This window comes from Rhinatrema bivittatum, chromosome 1 (genome assembly GCF_901001135.1).
Source record: "Rhinatrema bivittatum chromosome 1, aRhiBiv1.1, whole genome shotgun sequence".
Classification (NCBI taxonomy): domain Eukaryota; kingdom Metazoa; phylum Chordata; class Amphibia; order Gymnophiona; family Rhinatrematidae; genus Rhinatrema; species Rhinatrema bivittatum.
Genome location: NC_042615.1, coordinates 88,927,491 through 88,934,961, shown reverse-complemented (window position 1 = coordinate 88,934,961; position 7,471 = coordinate 88,927,491). Strand labels below are relative to the sequence as shown.

Genomic DNA, 7,471 nt, shown 5'->3' with positions numbered 1-7,471 from the left:
AACTATTTAACATTTTTATTTATATAGATAAACAACATGATATTGCCTATGCTTTAGTATATTCTACAAACTTTAAGACACAAAGACCAAGGATCCCACATTCTGACTGGAGGTCTGTCATCAATCTTTATCTCAACTTTAGTGGCAGCAGAAGGTTGTGGGCAACTTGCACTGTGCGAATGGCAAGCGCCACGTGTATCTCACTAACTACTGAAACATAAAATATTGCTTTTTAAATTCTCATGTTATTAAATACTTCACAAGAGGGGCTAAAAATTTTTACGCTACCCCTGCAAGTGTGAAATATGGTATAAAGATCAGAAATATGTTTTTCATGATATAAATGCTTTACAATCATTTTTGGACACCCACCCCCAAGAAGCAGCGACAGGTTGAGAGCTAGAGGAAATTATTGTTGTATCTCTGTTGTTTTGAAATGATGAGAGTTTAGTCTCTCAATACCTTGTCATCGCTTATGATTATATATTATTGCCTTTCGGTTTACTTGAAGAAATAGTACTGAATTATGGATCGTAGGAGATTCTTAAATGGTTGTATCAATTGGATTACTTTTTCCTTGTATTCATATATCAGTCGATGTGTGTGATATTTTGGTTGTAATTTGCTGAAAATGCAAAATACAAAATTAAAAAAAAAAACTTCACAATGTAAAACAACATTTCAACAGGCAAAAGCAGACCAAAAGTCGGAATGCATAAGCATGTATCAGGGGCAGTGGGACTGAACGCACAGCCCTGAGTGTTTAAGGATAGGAGTTTCTGCAGTGGAGCCACAAAATCTCTGCATCAGCAAGAACCCTGCAAAAAATTCTACAGAAAGCACAGTGTGGGAGCCCCAATTCTGGGGGCTCCTAACCAGCCTCCCCAAGGTAGGTCACTGCCTAGCACTGTACCTTCTCTCCACCCTCAGCAGAACAGGCCAGGACAGCTTGGGTCATCCCAAAACAGAGCTCAGGCTAAGCGGAGCAGCCTCCACTGAAGTATCTCATGGAGGCAGTGCAAGGGTTGCAGGTGCAGCTTCATGGCCTTCAGATGAAGGTGGAGCAACCCAGACCCAGATCCACTGATTGCCACTTCCAGAAAAGTTTGGTAGTAATTAAGCCGAGGTGTGGGGGGGGGCTCCTGCATCAAGGCAAGTTATGGTTTTGCCTACCTGCTCTCATACCCATCGGAATGACTTACGGTGGGGTTTATGATTAGCATGCTCACAAAAAGAGGCCCCGGTGTGGATGAAGCCATTTCTGGAGTGAGATGACCCAATCCTGAACCAAACAGACACATTCATTACTGCCCTTCCCAGTCCTTTGGTGATTCCAGATTGTGTTCGGTTGGGGTAAAGTAAGATCTTAGAGCTCCTTCAGGGCCAGCGTAATGTAACCAGCCCAGCGTGCTCACTACTGGTGGAATTTAGTGGCCCACATCAAGTATGAATTGGCCCAGCTGGATTGTTTAGCCAGTCTAGAAGCCTACCTCACTTTGGGGCCAATGTAATAAACAGTGCCAAATTTTAGCACTGATTTTCAATAGCGTGCATGTTAAAAACCTGCAGTCCTGCTCAATGCTATAAACTACTGGTATGCAAATCAAACAGACACTAAAATCCATGTTAAGTCCAACAAGCATGTAAAAACTGACATACAAAAAACCAGTAAAATCTGGCGCTAGTTAGTAAAAGGCTGCAGTGTTCCCTATTGGCTGGTACAAGCGACCTAGACTAACCTGTGGTGTGGTTGGTGGTGCAAAGATGTCCATCTGTTTTCTTGCACAGTCCTCCTTGCATGGGCATAAAAGGCAGCCTCTTCTAGTGCCATTTTGTCAGTGCTAGGTAGTATTAGGTGAGCTCTGCACCTAGGTATTGGAGGTTTTCTGTGTAGCACTGGTGGCTATTCTTGGTGCTTTGCGATTGCTTAGTGGTGTCTTTTGTGCTATTTGTTTTTACCTTGTTTGTTTCCCATCCTTTTGGCTTTTGTCTGTATTCTTGAGTGCATCTGATTGCTGGTCTCTGAATGTCTGCCTGTCTGTGTTTGGTTTCCTGAAAGAGTGGAGTGGATGTATGCGGCTTTAGAGAGAATGGAGTGTGACAGAGGGGCTCCTCCAGCCCCAAATCGAAGGGAGCCCACCGACACCACGGATGGGCCCTGGGAGAAGGTGTGGCTGGCCGCTGCACAGGCCCAATGAGCTATGCTAGGAACGTCACTCAGCTGAGTGGAGCGTCCCTAGGTGCGCAAGCATGGCTCAGGTGCATTTAAAGGGCCCGCAATGGTATCCACCATGGCACCTGAGGATGACATGATGGCCTTCTCCTATAGAAGGCCTGCTCTGACCTGTCTCATACACCTTGGCAATAGATCGAACTCCTCGGAGTAGCTGATTGCCTCGTTGTTCCTGGTTGCTGTTCCTGATTCTGTTCCAGTGCCTTGTCTTCGTGTTCTTGGTTCCTTCCTGTGTCTTTGGAGTTTCTGTGTTCCTGTCTTGTGGTCCCTCATCCGTCTTCAGTGTCTTCCTGCTATTCTGCTTTTCCTCCTTCTCCCTGGATTGACTTCTAAACTTGATCTAGGTTCAGATCCCTGGCTTGACTTTGTTTGGATTCCTGGCTTTAATTTGGACTGCTTCTTGACTATAAATCTCTCACAATCATTCATAAAAATATCCACCATCAGACCCCTCTTGATCTGCTTCATCCTCTCAGACTGCACTCCACGGCCAGGCCTTTAAGGGATGCCTACAAGGGATCCTTACATGTTCCTCCAATCAAATTAGTGCACCACTCAAATATCAGAGACCGATCATTCTCTACCGCAGGCCCTTCCATCTGGAACGCCATGCCTCCGGATCTCAGAATGGAGACCTGTCTAATAACTTTTAAAAAGAAACTAAAGACATGGCTGTTCAGCCAAGCCTTCCCCATTGCCTGATCAAGAATTGTTCCAGCACCCACTTATGTAAACACATTTTTCCATATTTCTCATGCATAGTAACTATTAACGAGGTTGGCTCCTTGCCCCCCTCTTTTGTATATAGTATTTATTTATTTATTTTTTCATTCACCCCCTCTTTATTTCTTACTCCAGGTTAAGGCATCCTTGTTATAATGTAACTTTTTATGCTCCTTTATCTCTTGTTGATTGGTTAATTATATTTTCTGCTTAGTTCATTGTAAACCGAGTTGATTTGATTTGTATCAAGAAAGTCGGTATATAAAAGCATTTAATAAATAAATAATAAATATGTTTGACTTCTGCCTGCCTTATGACTACTGCTTGCTCCTCATCTTGCTGAACTCTGCCTGCCCCTGACCTCGGCCTGCTCTCGTCTCTGCTGTCGGCTGCCTGCCCAAACCTCTGCTTGGACTGACTTTGTTTTCTTCCTGCTAACCAACTTCCTCTTCTGCGATGGACTCATCTCTTTACAGAGGCCTGCGCCTAACTCCAGCCGGCCCCAGCACCTGAGGGCTCAGCCTAAGGGGAACAATATTCCTATTGGGCCTCTGCTCCAGCCAGCTCTGCTTGCCAACGGTGAGGACCTGCAGGGCTCCTCCCTGTGGTTTGTGCCAACTTCACCTCAGTCCAAGAGTCCACTACCGCAACAGACTGTACATGGGGTGGTGAAGGCAAGAAAAGGGAGACTGTAAATGGGGTTGGGAACAAGGAGAGAGAGGGGGGACTCAAGTTAGGAACATAAAGTCAGAGAGTGGATCCAGGGCAGAGAAATAGGACTCTGCATGGAGAAGTAAGGAAAGGGAGAGAGAGGACCACAGATAGAGGGAGCTAAGACTAGGAATGGGGGAACAGAGAGAGAGAGAGAGAGAGAGTACCTAATTTTGGTGAAGGGAAAATTGAGAGTTCAGGGATCAAGGGTAGGGCAGACTAAATATGGGATGAAAGTGGGGCAAAGAAAGAGAGAGGATATAGAAATGGAGGGAGATGGAGAGGGTCTGACAAAAAGCGATTAGGAATCCAAGATGATGACGGATTGTGTAGGTATAGGTGGTAATAGAGACAATTGTCTGTAGCACTGCTGGCCCTAATAGGTGTGTGGGAGGGGGAAACGAGGAGCACAGCAGCTCCTCGTTTCCCCCTCCCACACACCTCTGGCCCTTGCCCCGCTTTGCCCCTCTGTCACATATGCAGAACACAGGCAGACCCTCGCCTAATACAGAAAAAGGGAACAAAAATGAAAAATAGAAAAATGTAGACAAAATCTGAACTGGAAACTCCAAGAAGCCAGACTCTACATACAGTGCAACACTGGAAAAAGAGAAATAGAAATGCACTTCCTCCAGTACTGTGCAATACAGAAAGATATTGATATGCACATTTCCCAATATTGTACACTCGGTTCCCGAATTCCTAATATTGTGTACAAGAGAGTCAGAGAAATGAGATGAGAGGAAAAGATCAATGACACAGACAGATGTAGGGGAGGAAGTGAAGCAAACAGGAGAGAAAAGAAATAGAAGATGGAAAGGAGATCCGGGAAAAGAAAAATTGAGAAAAGGAAAGCACTGAGAGCAGGAAAAAAAAAGACCAGAGCCATTATGATCAGAAAAAATAAAATGCCCAAACAAAAAAAAGAGAGAAAATATTTTATTATAATTTAATATGTCAGCTTTGGGAAATGTGCATATCAATATCTTTCTGTATTGCACAGTACTGGAGGAAGTGCATTTCTATTTCTCTTTTTCCAGTGTTGCACTGTATGTAGAGTCTGGCTTCTTGGAGTTTCCAGTTCAGATTTTGTCTACATTTTTCTATTTTTCATTTTTGTTCCCTTTTTCTGTATTAGGCGAGGGTCTGCCTGTGTTCTGCATATGTGACAGAGGGGCAAAGCGGGGCAAGGGCCTGCGAAAGCCAACAGCGATCACGCCTCTGCAGTGCAATCGCTGCCGGCTTTCACACCCAATAGCGCCATCATTGGGCACGAAATAGGCAGCAAAAAAGGGTTCTTACCTTTTCGCTGTCTGCCATGTCTTCGTGGTGTCCGCCCCGGAGCCGCCCCAATTCCTCCTGTCCCGGTCTTGACACCGCCCCTTTTTAGGGACTTTTCGCATGTGATCACTTTGAAAAAGGACCCCCTTAGTGAAGCAGGGCTAAATGAGGGTTTATTTATTTATTTATTTATTTATTTGCTTTTTTATACCGACATTCAATTCAAAATATCACACCGGTTTACATTGAAACAAATTGTCAACAAATATTATTGAAGACCTAATACAGTATAACAGTTGAAAAACAGCTTGTGGAATAAGGGGGGAAAAAAAAAAACAAACAACCTAATAATTATCAATAAATTAAACATAGAACTATATAAGATAATAAGCTAACATTATGAAACCAAAATTCAGTATCTCATCGATAATAAAAGGAACAAAACCGTGTATAAGGGGAGGAAATCTATCGAGTTTATTGGGGGAAAGCTTTGATAAAAAGCCATGTTTTAAGGTTTTTTCTAAAGGTGGATGTGGAGGGTTCAGTCCTTAGTGGTGGTGGAAGTGAGTTCCATAGAGTAGGACCAATTATAGAGGGGGCTCGATTTATAGTAGCTGTTTTGAGCATTTTTTGGATTGGAGGAATAATTACACTTTTTTCTGCAAAATTATATATAATCGCCCTTATACCAAAGCATTATTACTTAGAACAGTTTTAAATGTTTTCTGATAGTCATATAACTTATGCACCAATCAGCTCTGCTGAGCTTAAGAAACTATGTTTGCTTTCCCTTGCTTGCCATAAGTAATTAATGGTAATGGTAAGTAATGGAGGTTTGAAAATTTAAATTTACCACCGCCCTCTGTAGAAGTGGCAAAAACAAGTTGCAGTAAAGAAGGTTAAGGATTTCTGATCTTCGTTCTTATTTTTTTAAACAATGCAGTCTGGAATCGCTGGGTTGGCCCTCATCAACTCACAGCAATCCGCTTCAAACTGTCTCTCGATCTCGTATTGACGTCCTTTTATCCCTAACCTATGATTCCAATCAGTTCTAGCACAAAGTTAGGTTATGATGTTTGATTATGTAACACGCGTTAAGTACCCTAAACTGAAATTTAATTCAAGTCCAAGTGTTTCAGTGGCTATAAAAAACCCCAAAAGACCCAGCCCTCAAATGACCAGCGAGCCAGCCCGTCTCTCATCCACCCCCAGGCACCCGCTGTCCACAGGAGCCCAATGTCATGTACAGCACCGCACATGCTCAGAGCAGCGCGGGATAACTCCGCCGCGCTAGCGCCCTCCCCGAAAGGAAGGCAGCCCGGAGCGGGCTGCACTATACTGTACGGGAGCACCGCCAGACAGCGAGAGAGAGGCAGGGGCCCGGGCTGCGGCGGGGGCAGAGCAACCACAGGGCTTCTCCTCTTACGAGCCATGCACTGGTTTACCCAAGAGCAGCAGTCACCGGATCTTTTATTTCACTTTAGCTCCTGACGTTGACAGAATAGCCTGGTGGATGAGCTGCAGTATTCAAATGAGAAGTAGCAAAACGATGAGACGGGAAGCGCAGAGCTGTCCCCTCTGATCCGCGGTGCTTTGAGGACTTTTTTTTTTCTTTTTTTGTCCCTTTGCATGCATTTGGGCTGCTTTAAGAAAGTTTGCTGCGGACGCTGGACGCGGAGCGTGGGATGGAGCAGTGACTGCGCTCTGCCGGCTCCCTGCAGGAGGGATTGCAGGTCTTCTGGCTTCCCGCACGGAAGGATCGCATTTCCCCCGCCCCTGGAAAGGAGGAGGTGAGTCGTGGGTTCCCGATAGCAATAGGCAAGAGAGAGGGGAGACCCGAGTTCTGCACAGATCTGGGGATCTGCTCGCCGGGTTCGGCTACGGATAGCAGCAGGAAGCGCAGTGCAGATGGTGGCTGGCGAGAGATGTGATCGCATGCTTTATGTCATTTGCTCTCAGCCGAAAGAAAGGAAAACAGATGGGTTTTCTACCGCCAGCGCCTCGGCACGGAAAATGCAAAGCCGTATGCATATGTTTATTTCTTTTCTCTCGGAGCAGCTGGGTATGGTAAAGTGAGACCGTAGCTGTCTGTCCCCTAATCGGGCATCCATCTATTTAGCTCTAGGAAAGACCCTCGTTTACAGGCACTTCTTTCCCTGTCCTGACTTAAGAGTCCACTCATCTGCCTTCTGTGTCAGATAAGACTGTCAATACAGGGTCGAAAGTGCCAGCAGGTTGCCAACTACCCGGTTTTGGACCGAACAGCCCGGTTTTCAGCTGATCTATACAGTATCCAGTCAGAAGTACTGACCATACACTAAAAGTGCAGTTCCCGCAGAAGGCAGCTCCTTTCCCCGAGGGCCCGGAACGGTTTCCTGTATAGGGACGGGGAGGGGAGTAAGGCAGAATGGGCAGCTCGTCAGCAGGAGAGGGGAGTTGCAGCCCTGCCCCATCCTCTCCCTATGCTGTGATTGGCAGCTGTATGGAGGGGGGGGGGAGGGGGGAGACCTCACAGGAGTGCAA

General features: G+C 45.5%; 1 protein-coding gene across 1 annotated transcript in view; it reads left to right on the top strand.

Moving 5' to 3' along the window:
• The first annotated feature begins 6,156 nt into the window (after positions 1-6,156).
• The window catches only part of MFAP3L (microfibril associated protein 3 like), a 135,587-nt gene continuing 134,272 nt past the window's right edge, over positions 6,157-7,471 (top strand). Inside the window, exon 1 of the mRNA XM_029574839.1 lies at positions 6,157-6,738. The gene's annotated coding sequence lies outside the window, so the exon portion shown is untranslated. The remainder of the gene's footprint in view (positions 6,739-7,471) is intronic.